Consider the following 14,930-nt stretch of genomic DNA (forward strand, 5'->3'; position numbering starts at 1 on the left):
TCCTCCCGGCGCTGATGTCAGCCGCGGGGAGGGCCGGCTGGCAGCGCCAGAGCGGGGCGCGGGCGGCCGCGGCAGAGCCGAGCCGGAGCCGCCGCCGCCGGGACAGCGCGGGCTCCGGGCGCCGCCGGCAGCGCAGCCCGAGCCCCCAGGGGCGCCCAGGGCCGCCGCGCCAGCACCGGGCCAGCCCCACCGGGGGCCGGGCGAGCGCCCAGCGCCGGCGGCTGCCCCGCGGGGGGACCCGGCGCTCCGCCGCCCACAGCCGCCCGGCCGGGGAAGGGAAGGGACGGGAAGCGCTGCCGGGCTGCGCCGCGGAGCCGCTCCGAGTTCGGGGTCTCTCCGCGCAACTTGGGTTACGCGGCCGGACCTCTGCGGGGTTTCCATCCTCTGCCTTTCCATCTTATCGCAGCTGCTGCGAGATAATTGACTAAACCCAACAGAAATAAAACAAACTCAGGTTGCCTAAAAGTTAGGATACCTTTTTTTTTTTCTTTATTTCTCCCCCCTCCCTTTCTTTTACGATTTTATTCCCTATGTGGAAGTCGTGTGTGATTCGTGCTCGGCACACTGCATGGGAAGAAGCGGCTTGTGCTTTGGATCGAGGATTTGCTGTTGCAAAGCGGTCTAACTTCCATGCAGTGGGGCAGCCTTCACTACTATAAACGCCTTGATGCTGTGCTGAGGAGCCCATGTAGATTCACATCTTGTGCAGAGAAGGCGCTGAAGGTAAGAAGGGGTCTTGGGGAAACGAGGGATCTTTTGCAGCCTTTTATATGATATCTTTTGTCCAGCATCCCCCTTTGAAGCAGAGCATCAGCAGTTCATCCAGAACAGTATGGATAGGCTGGAACCGATGAAAGTCTGCTCCTGTGCAAAGTACACGGAGCTCACAAGTGATTGCAAAAGCTGTATTTATTTTTAGTCTGATAACACAGCACGGCGAGGATCTGTGCTCGCGGCGCGGACACTGAGCAACTCGCTTAGCTCAGGAATGAGGAGATCCACGGTCTCAGTCTCTGATGGGCAGTTTGCATTGGCTGCTGCATTTTGTTGAATGTGTACCCCCGCTACCTCCCTAGAGCATCCCATCAGCCTGTGTGATTTGTTGTTTTTTGCAGATATAGTGCCTACTATTAATGAGAGAGGGAGAGGGATGGGAAAAAAAACATATGGAACATTTTATTGATGTGATCATAATCCTGTAATGGAGATTGCATTAAATGAGGATTGCATCAAAATGCCAGGCTGCTGTGGAGAGCCGAGAAAGCAAAAACTGTGCTGGATTGTAAATGAAGTTCTTTGATTGAAGGATTTTCTTGAACCATGAAGGGATGTAAGCTTAAAGTTGCTGTGTATGTGGAGTACTGGAATGGGATAAAATCCAGATCAAGCTGAAATGTATTTTAATTGACTCAAGCTCTGGATACAGTTAGAATTGGGTAGAGGCATTGCAGTGATGCCCAGTGAATTCTTGGTTTCAGCTATGGAGACCACAGAAAGGCAAGGGGAGAGGAGAACCCAGACAGACAAGGAGAGAATATGATCGTTTGGGGAAGAGAAGGATGTGACTTTTGCCATCATGGCACAGAGCTTACAGCCTGCTGGCTATAAGCAGAAACCTTACAGGCGATGTGGAAAGCAGAGGATTTATCTCACTTTCCTTTTGCAACCTGGGTGTAGTTGCCTGTAAGATGTAGCTGTGAGGTGCATGTCAAGGGGCAAACAGGGACCCATTTGCCCCTCTCGGACACTGAAGGAAACTGTGAGACTGGGAGAGATGGAGTCGGCTCAGCTGATCCTGCCTTTTTGAGCTTGAGCTGATAATACATGTTGAGTAATTGTTGCTGCTTATCTCAATTGGCAAAGGAGAGGAGAAGATGTTCAAGTTTATTGAACCGAAGCAGAGCTGAGGACAGTAGATACTATCAGCTCATCCTTGCATTCGTTTTGTGCTCAGTTGCATTCTGGCATAGAGAACTGAGCCACAAAGAGCACCTTCTTCAAGCCTTATTGAAAGGAAGCCTAAAGAGAACAAAAAGATTAAGTGAAAGATAAATTTTAACTTTTTGCTTGTCTGCAGTGGAAGTAGCATTGGTCTACCAGGCAACACAGGTCATAAGAGGTAAGATAAGAAACAAAGTTACTTATTTATTTATTTATTTACTAACATTCCCACACGCACAAAGTTGGCATACAAAGAAACATCACGGAGTGGGGAAGCACCATGTCTGAGAAGCACCTAAGTTACAACTGATGTAAACACTAGAGAAATTCCTGTAAGAATCTTCAACAGTACCTATGTGTAACTGCAAAAGAGCTGGTTAAATTCAAAATTATATAGAATAAACCAAAGCCAAATATCTGATGTTCTCAGAAGTAACTTGTTTTCCCATTTGTGTATAAAATCTGAGGTAATATTTCCACAACTCAATCTCCCTCTTCCTTTATATTTGACATAAAGTTGAGACAGAAACACTGATTTAAAATAAAGTGACGAAAAGCAGTGTAAGCACACTGAATTCCTGTTAAGCATTTTATTTTGGCAAAAGATAACTTTTCGTGAATTGTAAGAGATGGATTTAGAATATTCATGGCTAAACTCCAGGGAGCTTAGTGTTAGCTCAGTAGGCAGAAGGTTCTTCCTCTTAAGAGATATCTGGAAAAGATGTGTTTAAATTTCAAGCCATATTCAGCTGAGACTGTTGGTTTCCACATTTTAAAATAATTTTTTTATGCCTCTTAGGGGAATGATGGTTAATCTGGGCAATAAAGCAAGTATTCCTAGCTCACTTTTTCAATAGAAAGAGCAAGCAGTGTGCTTTAACTGTATTTCTGTATATCCAATACTCCAGATTTTACTCTATTTTTTATCAAATAACAGCTGTGGAAAAATCTCATCTTTTGAAACCATGGTTATCCATGCAGATCTTGGTCTGTATTTTTGCTACAGAAGAACTCTGCTTCATGGCTGCATTGTTCATCCTTGCAGTATTTCTTTAAATGTGAGCTTTGCTATAGTTAAAGGATAATTTATATTCAGTGTAGTACTGTCTGCACAGTGGAATTGGCTTTATACATCACAGCCTCTGTAAAAAAGGAGATCAAAGATCTGAACCTGTGGTCCTGTATTGCATTTCTATACTACATGGACTTGAGTAATCTCATACTGGAGCCATTCACGCTCCCACAGTTAAGAGTATGTCAGCCTTTCCATTAAAACATCATTTGCTTAGGAATTTAACAGCTAGTTTAGGACAGGCTCCAAGCTTTAAGTTGGACACATTCATATAGTAAAAAAATAAATATATCCTAAACAATGAAGTGTAATAACATTTGGCACTGTTAAGTTGAATTTATAGAAAGCTTAGTAGAAAACAACACCTGTCTGAAAAACGTAGAGATTAAAAGAGAAAAAAAACTCAACCACAAATCTTTCAAATTTGGAAAGCACCTTGTGGATCCAGGTGAGTTTTTCTACCTGGATTTTAAAACAGCCTCTGATGGTTAAGCGGGCAGTGGGACTTTTCTTAAAGGAGAACAGCACTGGCTCAAAGCAGGAATTAGTCAGATCTCAATTTAATTGCATCATAACTAATGTTCTGGTGATAGTTTTTTAGAGGCTTAAGTTACAAGAACAACAAACCCCAAACCTTGCATTGTAACCGGTGAAGTTTTCCATTCAATGAGCCAAAGAGAACCATTCACTTTTGAATGGTGTTTATTGTCTGACGCAGGTGTTGAAAGCATTTTGGGGGATGTGCTGCTAAAGTACACTTGCCAGGTAGTCCACCGGGGAGCAACCATCCCGGTAATTCTGCTTCCCATCAGGGGCCAGCCGAGCGCGACAACGGTCTATTTACACTTAAACAGAGCTCTTTCTTCTAAAGCACGGTAGAGTCTTTTCCAATCACCTGTCTCAGAAGCAGTCGCTTCATCTGTGCAAAGTATGATGACTTCTGGCATATTTCAGGTTAGAAGTGAAAAGACTGGAATTAGAAATGCACCTGGGTTCAAGGATACAGTTGCACATGCTAGGTAATAGCAATGTTCAAGTAGCAAGTTCTAGACACAGTTTCCTATATTCCAAGTGTTTTGGGCTGGATGAAATAAATGAGTATTGTTTGAATGAAAGTGTTGCCATTTACATAAAAATTCATAAGGGAGATTTATATTCTTCTGTCCCAATTACCTCTTTCTCTAATGAGATCACTGAGGAGTTTGTAACAGTTGTCTCTCACCAGTGCAGTGAAGTAGCAGTGACCGTATCTTTCTTGGATGTTCTCAAAAGTCATGCTTCTTGCAGATACACAGGCAAGTAATGTGAAGCCAGGAAAATTAGAATACAGATGAAAAAAGACTGTGGGATTTATTATGTGGATACAATCAAATCATGGTAGTTTTGACAGTAAGTAGGAAACTGTGAAGCGTTTTCTGTAACTGTGTCATAATTAAGCATTCTTTTCCTTTGAAGTCTATTGTTATTGCCTTTAAGAAAATCCTGTTGAAAATTAGTTCTGATATTCTTCGAAAATGTATGTTTTCTCATAGATTATGCAAGATTTAGCCTTGATCAAACATGACCAGAGTGAAATCTTCCTGCAGCATGTGAAAAAAATTCCTGTTGGAACAGGGCCTTCCATAAGTGCTTCTTGCATTACGTAATGCATATACTTGAACTTCTGCCACTCCTCTAGGAGTTCTACATGTTCATGTGGTATAGAAGGCATAGGTGTGAAGGGGTTTAGCTTGCAGGAGTGGTAGAACTCAGCCTCTTTAACAGCAAATGCTTTATTAACTTTTCAAAGAGGTTCTTTTTAAATGGCTGTTGTTTTCCTTCATTTAAATTGCGATAGACTCTGCAATGACTATATAATTTCAAGGGAACTTACATAGCCAGATCATCAGAGAACTTAATGTGTTGTTAGAGAGGCAGATGAATGCTGAAATCATTGGAGACTTTCAAATTCAATAGTGAAATTACAACCAGAGGTGCCCACTGTCTTTAAAACCCATTGCTCAGGGGTTTAACATGACAGCTCCTCGTGCTCAGAAACTTTGCCTGCTTCATTTTCCTGCCAGGGGAACATCTTGAGTTGTGTACTGCTTTGATGTGATATGGTTGTTCTGGGGAAGATTTTCTTCCTCCAAGCTGGTCTAGAAATAAGATGTCACTGGTGATGTAGTCTGTTTGCATATCAGTGTTTATCTGTTGCATCCTTAAGGACATAGTTTTATTATTGTTGTAAGAATTTAATTAGTAATTATATACGCTTGATACTGTCTACTGAAGTAGGAGGAAATACATGCTAAAGGGAAGAAAATCAAGCAAAAGTTTGGAATGCTTTAGGCACAGCATGTTTCATTTAACCAACTGTGCTATCTTGTTAAATAAATAAATGTATATGTATGGAAATCTATGATCTGCTGGATCTGTGTTCACATACGTGGGCACACTATAACCACACACACTCTTGTTTCCAGCTGTAGTCCCTGGCACAAGGAACATACAGGTCCACCCAAAGAAAAGATGACAGAACTGCAGGTTCCATAAAATGGAGCATAGGAAGCAGTTATAAAGAAGCCAACTGCCTGCCCTTAGCCTGTAATTCAGATGTCATTAGGTCACTTTTTTTTTATAATTGTCCTAAGAAAGGAAGTTCCATGACTTTAGGTAGAAACTGAATTTTATCTCTGTTAATGGAAGTAAAACTCATGTTTAGTAACTTCTGCGGGTTCTGTGATTGCTTTTGCAGTTAGTAAAGTATGTATCTCTCCTCTTCTGGCAACTATGAAGCTGTGTGTCCTGACATGCACATGGTTACTCGGGTTGTTAGTTTTCCTTAGGCGTGATGGTAGTTTTCTTCCTGAAATGGAGAACAGCTTCAATAGGAGGCATTATGGTAAGGTTTAGCTTGGATTCACAAACTGGAAAGGGATTTTCCTAGGACTTGTAGGATGCTTATGATGAAAAGCCTAGACTTCACTTGTCAACATTAAATAGCCAAAGAGCCTGCCATAGCATTCCCTAAAGAAAAGTGTGGAGGAACTCTAGTCTTTGGAAACCTCATTAAATGATGACTTAACAGGAACTGTAATGTACATATATAACTCTGAACTCAAATAATTTGAAGCCTCACTGTAGTAGTTTGTTCAGATTATAGTTGCTGTCAGTACTTTATAAATATGTGCACATATAAGGATGAAACTGAAGCTATGGAGTAACGGCTTTACTTTGTCAGTCATTTAATTGACTTTTAGAAAATGTACATGGCAGAATTGTAAATAAAAATCTAGAGTGCAAGGCAACACAGTAATAATTTTGGGGATGCAAGATTTGGAAAGAAATGCATAACATTCATTTTCTGTTCATCTCCCTGCCTTGTCTTCATGCGAGACTCTGCCAGAATGAATGGATTCCAGTGAAGGGTTTTGTAATAATTTCCTGTAACTGAGACTCTGCTACAAGAGATCAGTGAAGTGCTTGTCAGACACGTGTGCATTCATGTCTCATTATCAGAGAACTCTGTTTAAAATTCATGTTCAGGAGATCTGTAATTTTATGACTTATTAAAGAAAATTGTATAAAAGGTAAATCAAGGGTTTTGTTGTCCCAGTTTGTTTGTTATAGTTTTCTAAGATAATTCAGAATGGCCTGATCTTCTGACAAAATAGCAGTTGAAGTAAGTTATTACTTCTTTATCCTCTATTATTCCACCAGAAACTTCAGGAAAAAAAATCTCACGCTTACAAACGTGTAGTTGTTTATGGCATCAGTGAAATTTGAGCAATGGAAGTTACAGAAGAGTCCTTAGATACCAGGAAATAAGTGTATTTTAATTGCATATAATCAGTCTGGAATAATGATGACTACAAAACGGAACTAGCGTAACATATTTGGTATTCACATATTCATCCACACTCTCTCATTTTTCATATATAAGCCCTATAAAAAGACAATATATCTAGGAGAACAGCTTAAATCACACTTTCTTAGCAAAAAAATAGTTTAAAATCTCTCTTCCAAAGGCTACAGAATTGTACAGTTATTTATTTTTTGACAACATACTTGGTCAAATATCAGTTGGTTTGTGTCTTTCACTGTTTAGCTTTATCTACATATAGAAAGAAAACCATTTCCATGAACTGCTCTGGAAGTATCCTAAAGCATAATGCAAAGTATATTTGAGATCAGTTCACAGAACATTAACTTAAGGTGTTTCAAGATGGAAATGGGGAGAAAAAAGACATTTGGCATATCAGGAAAAAAAATAAAATTGACCGCTCTAAAAAAATAAACGCAAGTCAGAAACCAAAGACTTTAATACTTTCAAATGCATCACTTGTGTCTCTGGTCAGAAACTGTTGTGTTCTGAGCTGAGGAATAAGGTTGAATATGTCAAACATTGGCAGCCTCCTGATGAGCTGTGAGCCAGTAACATCTTGTGGCTGCAGCTCTGTGTCAGTGCTGAGCTACGGGCGTCACTGAACAACCTGAAACTTGTGTGCTAAAGGGAGAGAGATTCTTGGTGACTAAATACCAGTGACTCTCTAAAGAGTTTTGAATGTTTTAATGAAAGCACTTAAAAATTCCTGCTTTCTTCTGGCACTGAAAACAAAGAAAATTGAATCTACGTGGCACCCACTCTTTCTCTCTTTTTAAATTCTACGGAATTGTCTTTGAATTAGGTTTGTTAATTGAAGTTGAAAAGCAGTAAATTAATAAATTTTACTATGGAACTGAGCAGGATTAATATTTTCCAAAGGACTTCCATAGTTTGGGTGTGTAAGTTCCATTTTCAAAGCGAGTTGGTTTCTGACAGAGCCCAAAACTTCCCTGCTTTCAGAATCTTTGAAGTGTTTTTGCAATCAGTGCTATTTTGGTTAATGTCTGGTTATAGTAACAGTCTGTACCTCATCCATGTTTTCTTAAATTTCTTTGACTATTAGGAACATTAAGTCTAGTCACATTCAATATTCAAAATATGGTGAAACCCAAGGATGATTGTTCTATCCAAAACCTAAAAGGAAACTATGAATTTGAACTAAAAATGTTACCAGCCTTTACCAAGGTTGCACAAAATAAACTTTTTAAAGGAATGATTATGTCCTTTTAATCAACTTTATTTTACTCAAGTAGATTTTAAACACTTAAAGAGGAGGAGGAGCAGCAGAAGAATTAAAAAATTAATCATAGATTAATCATTAATTGTCATAGAAATTAATCTGTTATATCAGGATGAGAGTTGAGTTTGGAGCCAATTACTTCTTATTTAACACCCTGTATTTTATGGCTCATCAAACAGACATGTTTAAGCATCAACCAGCCTGCCCAGTTAACTGAGTGGAACCCCCAGCACTGGAAAAAGTGACAGTGTTTTTTTAAGACAATCACACTGAAGAAGAACTGAAGTCAGGAAAAGAGATTTTTTTCTACTTTCTGTTAATCCAAACTTTAAAATCCAGTCAGACAAACTGAGGCAATAAACAGAAGTTAAAACATTGAAGGAAGTTTATAAAAAGGAAAAGAACTGGCTGAAATTTGCCAGAATTTATGACAAAAATAGTTCATTTTTCTTCATAGAATCATAGATTCCTTATAGAATGGTAGGCCAAACCTGAAATCCATTGTATTATTCATTAAGTTGGAAAAAAATGTAAATATACTGGTAAATTTGTTGTGCTACAACAGCTTTTTTTGTGTTTGTATTGCATTACACAGCTCAGATTCAGTCCCTAACATGAATGGAGTTTGGCTTCAAGGTTGTGTTTGAGTAGTGCTCTTTGGAATCACTGTGTAGGGTACTTTTAAAGTACTAAAAAAAAAATCTTAATTAACAAGGTATTATTGCTATTTGGGACTGCTTATCTTCATATACTAGGTCAACTGTCCCATAACTGCTTCCTTTGGATACTTTTTATCTTGATAATTCAGGTTTCAGGATTTGGTTATTATTTAACACCAATAGGAAAACATAAAAACCCAGAATATTTTCCTGTCAAGTTCAGTGAAAGCCTAATTTGGCTTCATACAAATGCCATTTGTTATGAGTCCACTTAATGCCAGTGTTTGTATTTTTGTTGTACTGCACTTAACAAAAAAAAGAGTATTTAAAAAATAATATCTGAATCAAAAATTGTACATCAGTCTGCAAAAAATGTGTACAGTCTCAGCTCCTTACATGTAATTCATTTTGGCAGGTGCAGCACTTTTAGGCTCTATTGTATTATAAACGCTAAAAAAGCTCGGAAGAAATCATTGGAAAAAGGTTTAAAGTAAGTGACTTAAGGGAGGCTGGCAGGTGGTACTGTGTGGCTACTGCAGGATTAACTAAATTCTGGAAATGCAGTCACTTTGGACTATTGGATCTGTGTCTTGATTTAGTCATTACTGAAGCAAAAGTCACCACTTTGCTGATCTGCTGAACTGTGAAGCAGTGGTTGATGGAGGTGTTAATCAACCAACTTTCTGAAAAGTTCTGGATGCTTTAGCTATTAAAGTGATAACTTGGTCAGGACACCTCTTTACCTGCTGTCTATGTGATGATAAATATCTAACACTGTGGCATTACAAGTATGTCTGTTGGGGAAGACAGATAAAGTGTAGGAAACCTCTAAGGAAAAGTGAAGTTGAAATGAAAATACTCTTGGAAACAACTTCACTGGGTTACTATGGTAGTAAAATACCTGGTGATAAGCCTCACAAATGTTAGATATGCTCAGATATGTCTTAGTCTGATGGCTGAGGGAATTAGCATTTCTAACAGACTATTTTGTGATCCAAAAGACCAGATTTAGGATGCATCACTTTGTGAACCTCGTTTGTGGTAGATTTTCCTCCTTTCCTTTTCTTTTAATACATACTCTTGGACTGGAGTATTTCTTACAACTTCAGCTGCAACTTTTGGAGGGAGAAACATGTCAAATCCTTTGTGGGCTGGCAACAGCTGTTCTCTTTCTTGGATTTTGGAGCTCCTACTCAGTTTTATGAAGGACTCTGTAAATGGGAGCCCTAGTTGGAGTTACATACTTCTGTCAAAATGAAGAGTTGCCTGTTGTCCTTGACATCAGTGTGATTTTAGGCTGCATTCTGCGTCCTAATTTGCACCAGATCCTTTCCCATTTTATATTTCCTGACTGCAAACTCTGTACTTATCTGAGTTTCCTAGCGATATGAAGTGCTGCAAGCACATAAAATAATCTTGGTAGTGAACCAAAAGAAATACTTGAAGCAGTTTCTCCTTTTTTGCACACTACAAAAATGTTCACTTAATATTCAGAAGAATCACTGGAAATTTTCAAAGCTTGACCTAAGGCCCTAAGCAACCTGATGTAACTTAGAAGCTTTAAGCAGGTTTGGCTAGACAGGCTCTCCAGAGGTGTCTTCCAGTCTGAACTTCTCTTTGGTTCTTTAAAAAGACTGACTCCTCTATATAGGTCACACCTTTTTGCTTTGTCTCAATTGTGATTTTTTGGCTGAAATTCAGGAGCTTGCTATGTCCTTACTGTTCTGCTTGTTCAGGTAGTGAAGAAGAGAGGAGCAGGACAGGAAGAGGAACCTACTAGTGAACAGAAGAGAGCTGTTATTTTTGTGCTGGGGTGTGGATCTCAGCATTGGTTACTATTCCTGTCTCAATGTGTGCTATTTAGTGTAATTTTGGAGGCCTCCTTCAGCTGGGGTTATACTCACAGGCTGCCACTTCAACAGGTCGTTTCTTCGCTGTCTTTGTGCTGTGCTGTTCTGAATACAGGTTGAAGTACAACTTTTGATCTATGAAACACTTTCTGGTTTCCTTTCTCTTTCTGAGAAAGTCCTGTTGTGTGGTTTTGTTCTTCCGTAAAAGCCAGCTGGAAAGCTGAACCCTCAGCTTTATTAACAGAGCTGAGGGCAAAAAAATCCGAGACGGATTTTTTTCCCTTAGTCCTACAAAACCTAAGTTACTTGACATTCAGAGCTGTAAGACAAACTTGTTAATTTAGTTTTTCCAGAGGGTTTTCTTGGGTGGGCACATTTGTTCCAGTGTAATTTTGTTTGTATTTGTGAGGAGTGTTCTGCTGATGCTTCATGTTGATCGTTTAGTGCTCTTGACTACAAGAGTGTCTGGAGGTTGATTGACAAGTCCCCTAAAAAAATGCAAGAAATGCAGTTTCTAGAGAGGGACTTAACAATGAGTGAGTGTGAGGAAAAGAGAATAAAACCAGGTTGAGAATAGACAATATTTTTATGGTCAGAAATTTAAGCACTTTCAGTGGATAGAAGACCACTGTAAATGAAACCAAGGTTCTTAAAAATCTCTGAAAAGGATCTTTACTGTTGCAGAAGCTCTAATTTACTCCTTGTTTCATCATGGAATTTTTTATCAAAGCACGCAGTCAAACAACATTGTACACTGGAAAACGGTGAAGGTGCCTGAATCTGAACCAGCATTTCATGATTGTTGTTGTTAAAGCTAGATTAGAGTATTTCTTCATTTCAGGTACTTTCACTTACTTTCCATGCTGTCTGTGGAACACAATGTCATTGGTATTTTTTTAAATATCTTAAAGGATCATAACACTGCATATACTAAATCTAACTGAAATGTAGGTTAAAAATTACTTCTGTAGGTTTGTGTTGGTTTATTTGGACCAATTTAAACTGAAAGTTCAGCAGAATCCTGAATATACTCAGTGTTTTCCATCCTTCACTCTTGCTGTACCATTTTGTTTCTGCTGTCTCAAAAAGAACACTTTGTTTCCCTTAAAAAATACTTAGGTGTTACGAAATACTTCAATAAATGTCAGCTGCATGCAGTTTGTTGTTTATTAAACCAAGTTGTTCCACAATCATGGACTGTTTCCTTCAGATTGCATTGAGGAAAGCTTCTTATCCTAATTATTTGTTTGTCTTAATTAATGTGTGGTAAAATGTGTATTGCATTTGTACCATTAGACACTCTCAGTCTGATATTTTCAGAACCCTGCAGATGTGGATTTTAAATAAATGAAAAGAGCAGATGGTGTACAGGGAAATCTTTGGTAGGCCAAGGAGCTAAATCAAAGTTTCCCTGAATTCCAGGAGGCATCTAACGTAGGGACTATTTTTCCATCACTAGAAAATTTAAGAATGAAATATTGATCTACAGTATATTGTAAATGTAAAGAATATTCTAAATATGCAGAATATTCTATAGAAAAAGTGTGTGCTATAGGAAGAGATCTGCAACATGCACTCTCGTTAGCACATATTTTAGCATAGGGCTTAGACTTGCTTTGAGATTATCAACCCTGATGGTGCTGAATATAAAAAATGTCAATATAATTAGTCATCTCCAGCAGAAAATAATTTTTTCCATTTTTTTCCCTGTCTGGAGGAGGGGATGAACTGGTTTTCAGTTACTCTTTATCATTTCAGTTTCTATTTTTGCCTTCGACTGGGAACATTTACCAATTACTTTTTTCCATCTTGCATTTAGGGATGGGCTATTTTATAAGTCTTTGTAACAGAAATGCCCTGATGAACCAGAGTGAACTGGTGGTAATTCAGCAAAAGTTACTCCTTGACTGATGGTCAAGGAATAGGACACAGAACTGTACATGGTCAGCTTTGGATATAAAGTGAGCTACTTACACTATTCTAGTGCTAATCCACACTGTCTTAATTAAGACATTACAAGTGTTCAGTGTAGAAACTTCAGATTGAATGCTCTGGATAAGGCACACATTTATGAACAGATTCTCTTTGGTTTTGTGTTGGTGCAACCACAATATATGAAAATATATGATGGTACCCAGAAATTCAGAACACAGACAGTTGTTCTGATCCTTCCCTTCTTTGTATTACCCTAAAAAAAAAAAAAATCTCAAATACAATACATCATTGCAATGATATCTAGGCAAGAGAGTGCAATTTAAGTGTATAGTTACCATCATAGATGTATGTCTGGGCTGTATAACCACAGGGAAATCACGGATTTTCTATTTCCCTTGAATGTGTTCATTATTAGAAAGTGTTACCAGAGTATTGTTTGTTGTAGGAGAAGAAAAAATCCTGTTCAAGTTTTTAATGAATCTCTTGAGAGATTCATCAGATTTACAGGTTAAAAAAGCTGTAAACATTCTACTGGGAGTAATCATTAAAGAGAAGATGAATGTGAGTTATCTGTACACTTATTCTGAAACAGAAACCCTGAAGATGATTTACAGACCAAAGAGCTGTTTGTCTTTAAATGGTCTGTACTGCTGCAGTCTGCAACGAAATACGTATGATTAAAAGTAAGTCTGTTTGCAAGATGAGAACCAGCTCCACTGTTTTCTTTGGAGAATTTTATAGGTAAGACAGCATTGATCTGAATTTGAAGGGAAGAAGCCTGAGACAAATACTTCCTTCATTTCTAGATTAAAAAAAGCATTAGAGTGGAAGAAAAGAATCCTTACTGCATAGATAATCAAGTTGGAGGGCCTTGTGTTGAAAATCTGCTTTTCTAAATCAAATAAAAATTAATTGATAAGAGGTCTGTAGATTAAATAAATAAATTCAATCCTCAGATGAGTTACTTTTTTGGTAAATCTAAAAAGTGACAGCACAGGGCTGCTAAAAGATTTGCCTTTCCACGAGGTACTTTGTACCCTTGATTATGCACTCAAGCTTGACTGACCCAGCAGCATGCTAGACAAAGTTTATAATTTGTGATGAAACAGTTTGGTTAATATATATTTTTTTTTTTAATCCAGAGTATTACAGAGACAGTGAAGGGTACAATTTTGAATATACTGCTCAAAAAGTGTTTCTAAACTAACAAATGAAGAATTGTTCCTTCAAACATTTTAATTGGTCACCTAAGATTCCACTGAACATATTTTTGTAGTTATTATCTCCTGCTTCTTCAGAAAACTCCAGGCCTGCCATGGAGAAGACAGTTTGTAGTTGGGGTGAATTTTGGCATTAGTTTTGTTTTGGTGGTGTAACTCTTCAGTGAAGCACAAATGGACTGAAAACCTGGAAAACAACGAAGTGTGAACTGTGTCCCAACCACATCTGTTGGACATAACAGAAGTAGTTTCACAGTCATTCAGCTTTCCAAGAGGTCACCCCCTTTGCAAATAATATGCATAACTGCTGTATTCACAGTGCCTCATCATTATGAACAGTGTGCATTTCAGCTGACACTGCCATGCACAACATGATGTTACCAGTTTAGTACATGACTGTGAATGTGATCCTATTGTCATACTGGAAATATTCAAGGCTCCAAAATGAAATCACTCTGACACCAAGAGGATTAATACTTCTGCTGAATTTTCTTAGTATTTTGTAAAGACTACCTACTCTGTACTATTTTTTTTTTCCTAGATAAGTGTATGTGCATTGAATTTTATTCTATTCTGTTTTTTTCTATTAGAAGTGTCTGTGTGTGTGTGTTTCTATGTCTATGCATGGACATGCTGTGGTCATAAAAGTTGTAACTTATGTCCTTGGTCTGAGCTAAACATTGGGTTTAAAGGCTTTGAACAAGCTTCTTCATGAAGCAGTCCCAGTGAAAATTCATCTCTGACCTGAAATACCCATGAGCAGAATCCTCTTGAGCAAACCTCAGCCATGGCATTTGTAACAGTGTGGCTGACGATGAAGGTAAATCAAGACAAGAATGAGGATGTCAAGTCTGCTCCAGCTTAAGACTGAAATGTCAGAAAATGTAAAGGAATGCACTCATTCACGTAGAATCATTTTTGTGATGCAGCCTGTTGGTGGAAGATCAATGAAAAAGCCTTGTGACGTGTTCTGTGCTGGCGTTGTGTTTGGGTATGTCTTAAATATCAGTGGTGCAACGTGTTAAGATCTTATGTTCTTTATGTTTCCTTTTACAAGAATTTACATTGTTACTGTCATTTCTCTAGATGACTGGAAAGCATTTTGCCAATTTTTATGTATCCATTATCTGCTGTCACCTTTCTGC

The 14,930-nt window shown here is 38.5% G+C and overlaps 1 protein-coding gene across 3 annotated transcripts in view; it reads left to right on the forward strand.

Moving 5' to 3' along the window:
• The first annotated feature begins 265 nt into the window (after positions 1-265).
• The window catches only part of PCDH11X (protocadherin 11 X-linked), a 461,507-nt gene continuing 446,842 nt past the window's right edge, over positions 266-14,930 (forward strand). For 2 of the 3 annotated variants that reach the window (XM_032701980.1, XM_032701982.1), the window contains exon 1: positions 266-723. The gene's annotated coding sequence lies outside the window, so the exon portion shown is untranslated. The remainder of the gene's footprint in view (positions 724-14,930) is intronic. The other variant, XM_032701983.1, reaches the window with a different exon arrangement.

Source organism: Chiroxiphia lanceolata, chromosome 14 (assembly GCF_009829145.1).
Source record: "Chiroxiphia lanceolata isolate bChiLan1 chromosome 14, bChiLan1.pri, whole genome shotgun sequence".
Taxonomy (NCBI): domain Eukaryota; kingdom Metazoa; phylum Chordata; class Aves; order Passeriformes; family Pipridae; genus Chiroxiphia; species Chiroxiphia lanceolata.